Raw genomic sequence first — 12,587 nt, forward strand, 5'->3', positions numbered from 1 at the left:
CATTGTCATGTCACGCATCGTCATGCTTATGTTTGCATTGTATTTACTGTTTCTTCCCCCTCTTCTCTCCGGTAGACTACGAGACCGACACTGCTGCTGCCCAGTTCGACTACGGAGTCGACGACCCCTCCTACTTGCCAGAGCAACCAGGCAAGCCCCCCCTTGATCACCAGATATCGCCTACTCTACTCTCTACTACTTGCATTAGAGTAGTGTAGCATGTTACTACTTTCGATATCCTATCCTGATGCATAGCCTATCCTTGCTACTACTGTTGTTACCTTTACCTGCAATCCTACATGCTTAGTCTAGGATGCTAGATTTCCATCAGTGGCCCTACATTCTTGTCCGTCTGCTGTGCTATACTATCGGGCCGTGATCACCTGGGCGGTGAACACGGGCATATACTTATATACTATACACATGATACATGTGATGACTAAAGTCGGGTCGGCTCGTAGGAGTACCCGCAAGTGGATCTTTGTGGCGGAGCGACATGGCAGGTTGAGACCGCCTAGGTGAGAGGTGGGCCTGGCCCTGGTCGGCGTTCGCGGATACTTAACACGCTTAACGAGATCTTGGTATTTGATCTGAGTCTGGCCATTTGGTCTATACGCACTAACCATCTACGTGGGAGTAGTTATGGGTATCCCGACGTCGTGGTATCAGCCGAAGCTCTTTTGACGTCAGCGACTGAGTGGCGCGCGCCGGATTGGACTGGAACGCCACTAGGCTAGGTCTGCTTCCGGCCGCGTACGCAACGTGCAGGTGTGCATAGGGCGATGGGCCCAGACCCCTGCGCGCATAGGTTTAGACCGACGTGCTGGCCTCTCGGTTGAGCCTAGGTGGGGCTGCGACGTGTTGATCTTACGAGGCCGGGCATGGCCCAGAAAAGTGTGTCCGGCCAAATGGGATCGAGCATGTTGGGTTATGTGGTGCACCCCTGCAGGGAAGTCTATCTATTCGAATAGCCGTGTCCCTCGGTAAAAGGACGACCCGGAGTTGTACCTTGAGCTTATGACAACTAGAACTGGATACTGAGTAAAATACACCCTTCCAAGTGCCAGATACAACCCGGTGATCGCTCTCTAACAGGGCGACGAGGAGGGGATCGCTGGGTAGGATTATGCTATGCGATGCTACTTGGAGGACTTCAATCTACTCTCTCCTATATGCTGCAAGATGGAGATGCCCAGAAGCGTAGTCTTCGACAGGACTAGCTATCCCCCTCTTATTCCGGCATTCTGCAGTTCAGTCCACTGATATGTCCCTTTACACATATAACCATGCATATGTAGTGTAGCTCCTTGCTTGCGAGTACTTTGGATGAGTACTCACGGTTGCTTTTCTCCCTCTTTTCCCCTTTCTATACCGGATTGTCGCAATCAGATGCTGGAGTTCAGGAGCCAGACGCCACCGTCGACGACGACACCTACGACACTGGAGGTGCCTACTACTACGTGCAGGCCGCTGACGACGACCAGGAGTAGTTAGGAGGTCCCAGGCAGGAGGCCTTGCCTTTTCGATCGTTGCTACTTTTGTGCTAGCCTTCTTAAGGCAAACTTGTTTAACTTATGTCTGTACTCAGATATTGTTGCTTCCGCTGACTCGTCTATGATCGAGCACTTGTATTCGAGCCCTCGAGGCCCCTGGCTTGTATTATAATGCTTGTATGACTTATTTAGGTTTTAGAGTTGTGTTGTGATATCTTCCCGTGAGTCCCTGATCTTGGTCGTACACATTTGCGTGCATGATTAGTGTACGGTCAAATCGGGGGCGTCACAACATGTGAAGCGGAGTAGTTGGCTGCCTCAGAGGCAGCACAAGAAGCAGTCTGGATGAAGGAGTTCATTACCGACCTAGGGGTGATTCCCAATGCGTCGGGCCCGATGACTCTCTTCTGTGATAACACTGGAGCTATTGCCCTTGCCAAGGAGCCCAGGTTTCACAGGAAGACCACACATATCAAGCGTCGCTTCAACTCCATTCGTGAAAGTGTTCAAAATGGAGACATAGATATTTTTAAAGTACATACGGACCTGAATGTAGCAGATCCGTTGACTAAACCTCTCCCTAGAGCAAAACATGATCAACACCAGAACTCTATGGGTGTTCGATTCATCACAATGTAACTAGATTATTGACTCTAGTGCAAGTGGGAGACTGTTGGAAATATGCCCTAGAGGCAATAATAAAATGGTTATTATTATATTTCTTTGTTCATGATAATTGTCTATTGTTCATGCTATAATTGTGTTATCCGGAAATCGTAATACATGTGTGAATACATAGACCACAACATGTCCCTAGTAAGCCTCTAGTTGACTAGCTCGTTGATCAACAGATAGTCATGGTTTCCTGACTATGGACATTGGATGTCATTGATAACGGGATCACATCATTAGGAGAATGATGTGATAGACAAGACCCAATCCTAAGCATAGCACAAAGATCGTGTAGTTCGTTTGCTAGAGCTTTTCCAATGTCAAGTATCTTTTCCTTAGACCATGAGATCGTGTAACTCCCGGATGCCGTAGGAGTGCTTTGGGTGTATCAAACGTCACAACGTAACTGGGTGACTATAAAGATACACTACAGGTATCTCTGAAAGTGTCTGTTGGGTTGACACGGATCGAGACTGGGATTTGTCACTCCGTATGACGGAGAGGTATCTCTGGGCCCACTCGGTAATGCATCATCATAATGAGCTCAAAGTGACCAAGTGGTTGGTCACGGGATCATGCATTACGGTACGAGTAAAGTGACTTGCCGGTAACGAGATTGAACGAGGTATTGGGATACCGACGATCGAATCTCGGGCAAGTAACGTACCGATTGACAAAGGGAATTGAATACGGGATTGATTGAATCCTCGACATCGTGGTTCATCCGATGAGATCATCGTGGAACATGTGGGAGCCAACATGGGTATCCAGATCCCGCTGTTGGTTATTGACCGGAGAGTCGTCTCAGTCATGTCTGCATGTCTCCCGAACCCGTAGGGTCTACACACTTAAGGTTCGGTGACGCTAGGGTTGTAGAGATACTAGTATGCGGAAACCCGAAAGTTGTTCGGAGTCCCGGATGAGATCCCGGACATCAGGAGTTCCGGAATGGTCCGGAGGTGAAGAATTATATATAGGAAGTCCAGTTTCGGCCACCGGAAAAGTTTCGGGGGTTATCGGTATTGTACCGGGACCACCGGAAGGGTCCCGGGGGTCCACCGGGTGGGGCCACCTATCCCGGAGGGCCCCATGGGCTGAAGTGGGAGGGGAACCAGTCCCTGGCGGGCTGGTGCGCCCCCCATGGGCCTCCCCTGCGCCTAGGGTTGGAAACCCTGGGGGTGGGGGGCGCCCCACCTGGCTTGGGGGGCAAGTTTCCCCCCTTGGCCGCCGCCCCCCCCATGTAGATGGGATCCCAAGGGCCGGCGCCCCCCCAGGGGGCCTATATATAGTGGGGGGGAGGGAGGGCAGCAGTACCCTAGCCCCTGGCGCCTCCCTCTCCCTCCCGTGACACCTCTCCCTCCCGCTTGCGCTTGGCGAAGCCCTGCCAGGATCCCCGCTACTTCCACCACCACGCCGTCGTGCTGCTGGATCTCCATCAACCTCTCCTTCCCCTTTGCTGGATCAAGGAGGAGACGTCTTCCCAACCGTACGTGTGTTGAACGCGGAGGTGCCGTCCGTTCGGCGCTCGGTCATCGGTGATTTGGATCACGACGAGTACGACTCCATCAACCCCGTTCACTTGAACGCTTCCGCTCGCGATCTACAAGGGTATGTAGATGCACTCCTTCCCTCTCGTTGCTAGTACACTCCATAGATGGATCTTGGTGATGCGTAGAAAATTTTAAAATTATGCTACGATGCCCAACAGGTGGAGCAGCCTAGTTTAGTTGAGGACTGCGACGCGGCTCCGGAACCGCACGGTGGTGGAGCTCTCGTGGCTAGGATTGTTGCGCGGCGACCGATGCAACTAGATCTACGTGTCAGGAGAAGGGGGGGTGGGCGAAGAAGGGGCTGGTGACGACAAGGTGGAGTTGAGGACTGCGGCGCGACAAGAGGAAATGGAGATATGGAGGATGGAATGGTGGCGCACGATGGGCTCCTTCCTCCTTGGCTGGCTAGTGGAAGGCTAATCACATTTCAATTCAATTCAGCTTCAAGTAATGTTTTGTTTATGATATTTGCAAAGCTTTAATCATGGACACTCACAGATCCCTCCGTTCCTAAATATACAAGTCTTTTAAGAGATTTCACTAGGAAACTACATACGGAGCAAAATGAGTGAATCCACGTTCTGAAGTATGTCTATATTCATCCGTATGTAGTACCTCTTAAAAGACTTAAATTTGGGATTTCTTTTCTAACATACTATATTCTTTTGGCATATATTCCCCAAAAAGAGCGAATACCTCCATGCGACTGTACAGCAAAACACAGAATGGATGTTTCTCAACAAAAAAAAATGAAAGTAATTGCAAGTTGTACCCTACTAGCACAGAATGAGAAAACACTACCCAAGATACATATCATTTAAAATCCATTAATAACACATCCAAACATAAAGGGTTGATTCTAAACTGTTTGCCACGCCCCTAAGAAATACTCATCACAACAGCCTCGAGCTGGCTGATAAGTCTACTCATCAGTACTCATTAGAATCACGGAAACGAACCGGGGTCTCCAACACATCGGTGACCCGCTGGACCAGCCACGGGAGACGCACCTGAATCCAGTCAATGTTGCAATTATATTCGAGTACATGAACAGCAATATCCTTTAGCACTATGCTCAGCTCTTCAACTCGGTCTGAGACCAGATCCTCCTCGTCAAGCACTAAGCCCAAGGCTTCCTTAAAGCACTTACTCCGATGTAAGAGCTTAATTGCTGAGTTCTTCATGAGTAGGAGGGCTTCCAGGGCGCCCCGTTCCAGCTTGGCCTCCTGAACCATGAGCTGGGGTAACACATCATGCTCGAGCTTTTGGATTTCCAGCGACAAGCCTGCCACAACCGAGAGGGAATCCAGCTCCGGGCATGCCCAGGACCTCGACTCCATGATCAGCGGGCAGAGGAGTGCATACGACTCGCGCGCTATGCGCACCGACTCCAGAGAGACAAGATTCACCTGCATGTCATTGGAGTGGCCCAGCTCATCGGAGCGGGCCTGCAGGTCTTGGATTTGGGCATGGGAGTGGATTTTGTAGAGCATCTTTTCCTTTTGGCGGCAAAGAAGACTGCAGCATAACAGTTGCTGCTACCAGCTGGTACAGCACAAACAGGGGAGGATTTAATGTCAGGAAGAAACCATACAGCACCAAGCTTCTACTTAATTAGTTAGGACAGCAGCATATTTGCATTGTGCGACAGAATAGTTATTAATATGAAGTGAAAGCAATTCAACCATGTATTCTGATAGGCAACTAAACAAAAAGAATGAATACACTCAATCACCCAAAACAGAAAAATAATTAACAGAGGGAATATAATATAATTTGGTTCAAAGTAGATAGAGATCCCATCATTCATTGTATTATTGTGTGAGCAAGAAAATTGCATCTCCAGAATTAATGCCTCACCATCAAAGGAAACAATAAACTAAACAGCTGGGAAATAATTGCTAATAAAAAATTGCATCCCATGTGCAAGGGCATAGTGAGCACAGAAAACCAAACCAGCATTTACAGTCCTCAAGAAGAAGACTAGAGATTGGTTGGCAAAAGATACATCATCATTGGCAAATATTAGTATCACATATAATAAATAAACCCAAACGATAACCAAATACCTATCCAAACAACAGAGCTGGAAAGCAGCACATATGACTAGAACATTAATCAGCAGCTGCAGGTTAAGTGCTATGCATAAATATTTTAGGATCCCAAAAAATATTGTTACCTATCCAAACAGAGCTAGAACATGAATATGCAACAAATCTACTACGCTCAAACACAGTTGATAAAAAAAAATTAACATTCTGGCATAAACTGAAATCGAACAACATAGCATGAATTCCATCCAAATTAATACCTATCAAGCTAACATGTCCTTTTTCGTTTTCTAGCTTGATATTGTTGATTTTTCGTCCTAATTCGAAATTTCCCCACCAAAAATAGCCCCAATTTTTTTTTTGATTTGTTGGCATGATGAAGTTTTGTTGATTTTGATCCATGGATTTGCTTGGTTTCGAGTGGATCTAGCATTTCCCCAAGTTTCCCCATCTTTCATCCACAAAATCCCTCCAATTTTCCCCCGAAATCATCAATTTCCGCCCAAAATCGCGACAGGCAGAGTTGAGAAACCAAAATCTGACCACAACCAAGCAAACCCTAACTAAAATGTCAGATTGATTCCTTATTACGGATAATCGAACCCTAGGTGGTGTTACCAAACAAACCCTAACTAATTAAATCCTATCCTAGTCGAGGTTCCTCATACGAATACTCAAAGCCAAAGCCAGGCAGGATACAAGACGGCGCTGGATCCGAGACCTATGAACCCGCGCCGCGCCTACCAACCACAATCGGAACGAGCAACTCCGGAGGGAGACCACGCTGGCTGGATCCGAGACCTACGAACCAGCGCCTACCAACCAATCGGAACTCCAAGCTGATCGGGATGTACAAGTGCTCACCTCGGGCGGGGCGGGCGTAAGATCTGGAGAGGACGATGTAGGTGATGTGAGATTGAGATTGGGTCGACAGGTTGCGGGGAACGGCGGCGAGGCGATGGAGATGGAGTGCGGGGGAGAGACGGAGGCGGGCGGCTTTTATAGGAGGTAAAAGCACAGAGCCGTGCCTGGCCCGTTTAACCCAGGCCGTGCCCTGCCGGGCCGGGCTGGCCCATTTGGCCAGGTTTGCCAATGAGGCAATAACGATCGATGTTGCGCCCGTGCCTCGACGTGCCTACTCAGGACAAACGGGCCGACGTGCCGACCCATGTAGTGAAGGGGTCGTGCCTGGGCCAAAGAGGCCGGCATGCGTACTTAGCGTGCCTGGCCGGGCCGGACCGTGCTGTGCCTGGCTCGTTGGACCCAGGCTGGGCCGGGCCGGCCAACTTTGCTCGCGCCATCGTTTTCTTGATAGGTTTTTCTATTTTGTTGTGCGATAGTGGGCCGGCGCGATAGTCGGAATCCTTCAGCGAGAGAAATCTTTAGGCTCGTTGAATGCGAGAAATAGCTCCCGCATTTGAGCAATCCATTGTCAATTGGGTGAAAACGGAGTGGGCTGATTTCTACCATATTTTACCTTCATTTTCATGCCTTTTATCAGACAATTATATTGTCTCAAAAAGCAAATTATTCTAATCTAAGAGGGTGTTTGTTTCCAGGGACTTATTGGTCTAGGGACTTAAAAAAGTCCCTATAAGTCCCATCTAAACCAAATAGGAGGGACTTATAGGGACTTAAAGTGGGCATTTGGGCCTTATGAAATAAGACTCTCAAGGAGAGTCTTATAGGGACTTATAGTTGTAATATGGTCTTTTAGTCCATGTTAAGTCCCAGGAACCAAACAGGTAGGGACTTTTTAGGGACTTGGGACTTATAAGTTAGGACTTAAAAATGTCCTAGGACTTATGAACCAAACAGGGCCTAAGAACCAAAAAATTAGCACTAGTGAAAAAAAAGCCTAAGCTCAATATATTCAAAGAACCAACATTACAAAAAACAACCCAAACAAACAAGAAATCAAAAACAAACATCTGGGGTATCTCCGACAACAACCTTCAGGACAAGGGGATGGCGTGCCGGTGCCGACGTTGCTCCTCTGTAGAGCCGGCAAGACTTTTTATCTTGCGGTCAGGAAGTCAACCACCTATGGACGAACCAACGCCCTGGAGCAGTTACCACAGCTGCTTCCAGGGGAAAGGTGACCAAAGGACGCATGGACGACCACAGGTCTTCGATCCAGTGGCGAAGCTATGTTGAGGCCAGGGGACCCACCCACCCAACTTTGGAGAAAAGTGAGAAGATTTTTTGAAGGGCCTAGATGAGAGGAAAATTAGTGTTGTGCCCCCCAGATCTTTGTCATCTACCTTTGCCCCCTAGTGGCTTTTGTCTTGCTCTGCCACTGCTTGGATCCACCATCTTCTATCGAAATAGACTGACAGATCCTCAAGCTTGGACGCCGTCCGGGAGCGAAACTACCTTTCGCTAATTGAGATATGGATATGGGGGAGTATAAATTTGTGTGGAAATGAATAGGAAAGAAGATACTACCATGGGGGCACAAATAAAAAGTGGAAAATCGTTGGAACTCAAAAAACTATTGAACTTCAAAGAAATATAGAATAAAATCCAAAAAGACAATTGCTAAGGTGACTGTAACTATTATGATATATCACAATAATGTATACTATTATGCGTGATTTTTATTTTTGGCAGCATATACAAGTATAAGTTCAAGGACATTTGAGTTAGCCCATGTATCTAGGCTGGTCTACAGTTGGCTATACATGAAAAAACACAATATGCATGTGCAGATATGAAAATTATGTTCCCCAATTTCATTTTCGTTTCCGCTTTTGTTCCCCAAATTAGTTTTCGTCTCATATTTACAATTCGCTTCCATCCTAAGGTAGAACGGGTGCAAATTTTTCGCTTCGTGTTCATCCCCATGTCTGTACAATAGTTCTTCATTTCACGGATAGCCTTCTTTCTTGGGGTGCCGAACTAACGTGCCCGCCCATTCGCATTGCCCAAAGTTGGTAGCGACTCCCCAAAAACATCCGAAAAATACTTGGTGATAAAGTGGGACCGAACTCGCGGCGCATGACTCATGACTGCGTGTCCTAAGACGCAAGAGCTGAATAAATTTTATTAATAATAAGCAGCGCAAACTTGTAAGGAGCAACTCCAGCGGCATAAAATTCCTAAAAATGTCGGGCACGGGAGGGAGCGAACTCGACACATCCTGTCAGTCAACGCTGTTACATAGCCGCCAATGGAAAGCATAATATTGGTGTCTAAATATGCATTGCGGTGCATAATATTGGTGTCTAAATATTTATAGGTGCGCCATTACTAAGTTGACATAGTAATGTCGCACCTTTACAAAGTGCGTCATACCTATGTGTACGACTGGATCACACCTTGGTCAAACTTATTATGGCGCACTTTGCATAGGTGCGCCATTACTATGTCAAACTTAGTAATGGCGCACCTATACAAAGTGCGCCATTACTAACTTTGACCAAGGTTTGACCAAGTCATATATATAGTAATGACGCACTTTGTAAAGGTGCGCCATTACTAAATGCACCCCCTGACCGCCTTTTCAGTTTAAAATAAAAATAAAAGAAAATGATGGAAATGTCAAAAAAATAAAAGAAAATAAGTTTCCTATGTGATATGTTGTCTAGTTGTTGGGAAAATTTACAAATATGAATTTCGACTTTATTTGCAAAATCTCTCTGCAATTTAGTAAAATGGGCATAACTTTTGCATATGAACTCGGATTAAAAAGTTTTTTATATGAAAAATCATCTACTCGAAAAGTTACATCCGAATTCAACTGGGGGAACCCCGTTGAAGATTTTTAGAATCCCCAAAAACCTAACAGAATAAAAGATACGGGGCTTTTAAGATCTAGAGGGTTTAGGGCGTGTCAGGAGAAGGGGGAGGTGGGCGGAGAAAGGGCTGGTGACGGCAAGGTGGAGCAGCCTAGTTTAGTTGAGGACTGCAGCGCGGCTCCTGGACAGCACGGTGGTGGAGCTCGTCGTGGCTAGGGTTGTTGCGCGGCGACCGGCGCAACTAGATCTGCGTGTCAGGAGAAGGGGCAGGTGGGCGGAGAAGGGGCTGGTGACGGCAAGGTGGAGCAGCCTAGTTTAGTTGAGGACTGCGGCGTGGCTCCCGGACCGCACGGTGGTGGAGCTCGTCATGGCTAGGGTTGTTGCGCGGTGACCGATGCAACTAGATCTGCGTGTCAGGAGAAGGGGGAGGTGGGCGGAGAAGGGGCTGGTGACGGCAAGGTGGAGCAGCCTAGTTTAGTTGAGAACTGCGGCGCGGCTCCCGGACCGCACGGTGGAGGATCTCGTCGTGGCTAGGGTTGTTGTGCGGCGACCGACGCAACTAGATCTGCGTGTCAGGAGAAGGGGGAGGTGGGCGGAGAAGGAGCTGGTGACGGCAAGGTGGAGCAGCCTAGTTTAGTTGAGGACTGCGGCGCGGCTCCCGAACCGCACGGTGGAGGAGCTCGTCGTGGCTAGGGTTGTTGTGCGGCGACCGACGCAACTAGATCTGCGTGTCAGGAGAAGGGGCTGGTGACGGCAAGGTGGTGTTGGAAATATGCCCTAGAGGCAATAATAAAATGGTTATTATTATATTTCTTTGTTCATGATAATTGTCTATTGTTCATGCTATAATTGTGTTATCCGGAAATCGTATACATGTGTGAATACATAGACCACAACATGTCCCTAGTAAGCCTCTAGTTGACTAGCTCGTTGATCAACAGATAGTCATGGTTTCCTGACTATGGACATTGGATGTCATTGATAACGGGATCACATCATTAGGAGAATGATGTGATGGACAAGACCCAATCCTAAGCATAGCACAAAGATCGTGTAGTTCGTTTGCAAGAGCTTTTCCAATGTCAAGTATCTTTTCCTTAGACCATGAGATCGTGTAACTCCCGGATGCCGTAGGAGTGCTTTGGGTGTACCAAACGTCACAACGTAACTAGGTGACTATAAAGATACACTACAGGTATCTCTGAAAGTGTCTGTTGGGTTGACATGGATCGAGACTGGGATTTGTCACTCCGTATGACGGAGAGGTATCTCTGGGCCCACTCGGTAATGCATCATCATAATGAGCTCAAAGTGACCAAGTGGTTGGTCACGGGATCATGCATTACGGTACGAGTAAAGTGACTTGCCGGTAACGAGATTGAACGAGGTATTGGGATACCGACGATCGAATCTCGGGCAAGTAACGTACCGATTGACAAAGGGAATTGAATACGGGATTGATTGAATCCTCGACATCGTGGTTCATCCGATGAGATCATCGTGGAACATGTGGGAGCCAACATGGGTATCCAGATCCCGCTGTTGGTTATTGACCGGAGAGTCGTCTCGGTCATGTCTGCATGTCTCCCGAACCCGTAGGGTCTACACACTTAAGGTTCGGTGACGCTAGGGTTGTAGAGATACTAGTATGCGGAAACCCGAAAGTTGTTCAGAGTCCCGAATGAGATCCCGGACATCAGGAGGAGTTCCGGAATGGTCTGGAGGTGAAGAATTATATATAGGAAGTCAAGTTTCGGCCACCGGGAAAGTTTCGGGGGTTATCGGTATTGTATCGGGACCACCGGAAGGGTCCCGGGGGTCCACCGGGTGGGGCCACCTATCCCGGAGGGCCCCATGGGCTGAAGTGGGAGGGGAACTAGCCCCTGGTGGGCTGGTGCGCCCCCCATGGGCCTCCCCCTGCGCCTAGGGTTGGAAACCCTGGGGGTGGGGGGCGCCCCACCTGGCTTGGGGGGCAAGTTTCCCCCCTTGGCCGCCGCCCCCCATGTAGATGGGATCCCCAGGGCCGGCGCCCCCCCAGGGGGCCTATATATAGTGGGGGGAGGGAGGGCAGCAGTACCCTAGCCCCTGGCGCCTCCCTCTCCCTCCCGTGACACCTCTCCCTCCCGCTTGCGCTTGGCGAAGCCCTGCCGGGATCCCCGCTACTTCCACCACCACGCCGTCGTGCTGCTGGATCTCCATCAACCTCTCCTTCCCCCTTGCTGGATCAAGAAGGAGGAGACGTCTTCCCAACCGTACGTGTGTTGAATGCGGAGGTGTCGTCCGTTCGGCGCTCGGTCATCGGTGATTTGGATCACGACGAGTACGACTCCATCAACCCCGTTCACTTGAACGCTTCCGCTCGCGATCTACAAGGGTATGTAGATGCACTCCTTCCCTCTCGTTGCTAGTACACTCCATAGATGGATCTTGGTGATGCGTAGAAAGTTTTAAAATTCTTCTACAATCCCCAACAGTGGCATCATGAGCCAGGTTTATGCGTAGTTACTATGCACGAGTAGAACAGAAAGCAGTTGTGGGCATAGATCATGTCAATTTACTTGCCGCTACTAGTCTTATCTTGATTCGGCGGCATCGTGGGATGAAGCGGCCCGGACCGACCTTACACGTACGCTTACGTGAGACATGTTCCACCGACTGACATGCACTAGTTGCATAAGGTGGCTAGCGGGTGTCTGTCTCTCCCACTTTAGCGGATTCGATGAAAAGGGTCCTTATGAAGGGTTAATAGTAATTGGCATATCACGTTGTGGTTTTACGTAGGTAAGAAACGTTCTTGCTAGAAACCTATAGAAGCCACGTAAAAACATGCAACAACAATTAGAGGACGTCTAACTTGTTTTTGCAGCAAGTGTCATGTGATGTGATATGGCCAGAAGATGTTATGAATGATATATGTGATGTATGAGATTGATCATGTTCTTGTAATAGGAATCACGACTTGCATGTCGATGAGTATGACAACCGGCAGGAGCCATAGGAGTTGTCTTTATTTTTTGTATGACATGCGTTTCATTGAATAACGCCATGTAAATTACTTTACTTTATTGCTAAACACGTTAG

The 12,587-nt window shown here is 48.3% G+C and overlaps 1 long non-coding RNA gene across 1 annotated transcript; it reads right to left on the bottom strand.

The window, feature by feature from the left end:
- Nucleotides 1–4,502: 4,502 nt before the first annotated feature.
- On the bottom strand, nt 4,503–6,758 carry LOC141021169 (uncharacterized). Its single transcript, XR_012181207.1, has 2 exons — nt 6,631–6,758; nt 4,503–5,260 (listed from the first exon to the last, which is right to left on the bottom strand). It is a non-coding gene; the product is annotated as an uncharacterized lncRNA (long non-coding RNA).
- Nucleotides 6,759–12,587: the final 5,829 nt, after the last annotated feature.

This window comes from Aegilops tauschii, chromosome 4 (genome assembly GCF_002575655.3).
Source record: "Aegilops tauschii subsp. strangulata cultivar AL8/78 chromosome 4, Aet v6.0, whole genome shotgun sequence".
Lineage (NCBI taxonomy): Eukaryota > Viridiplantae > Streptophyta > Magnoliopsida > Poales > Poaceae > Aegilops > Aegilops tauschii.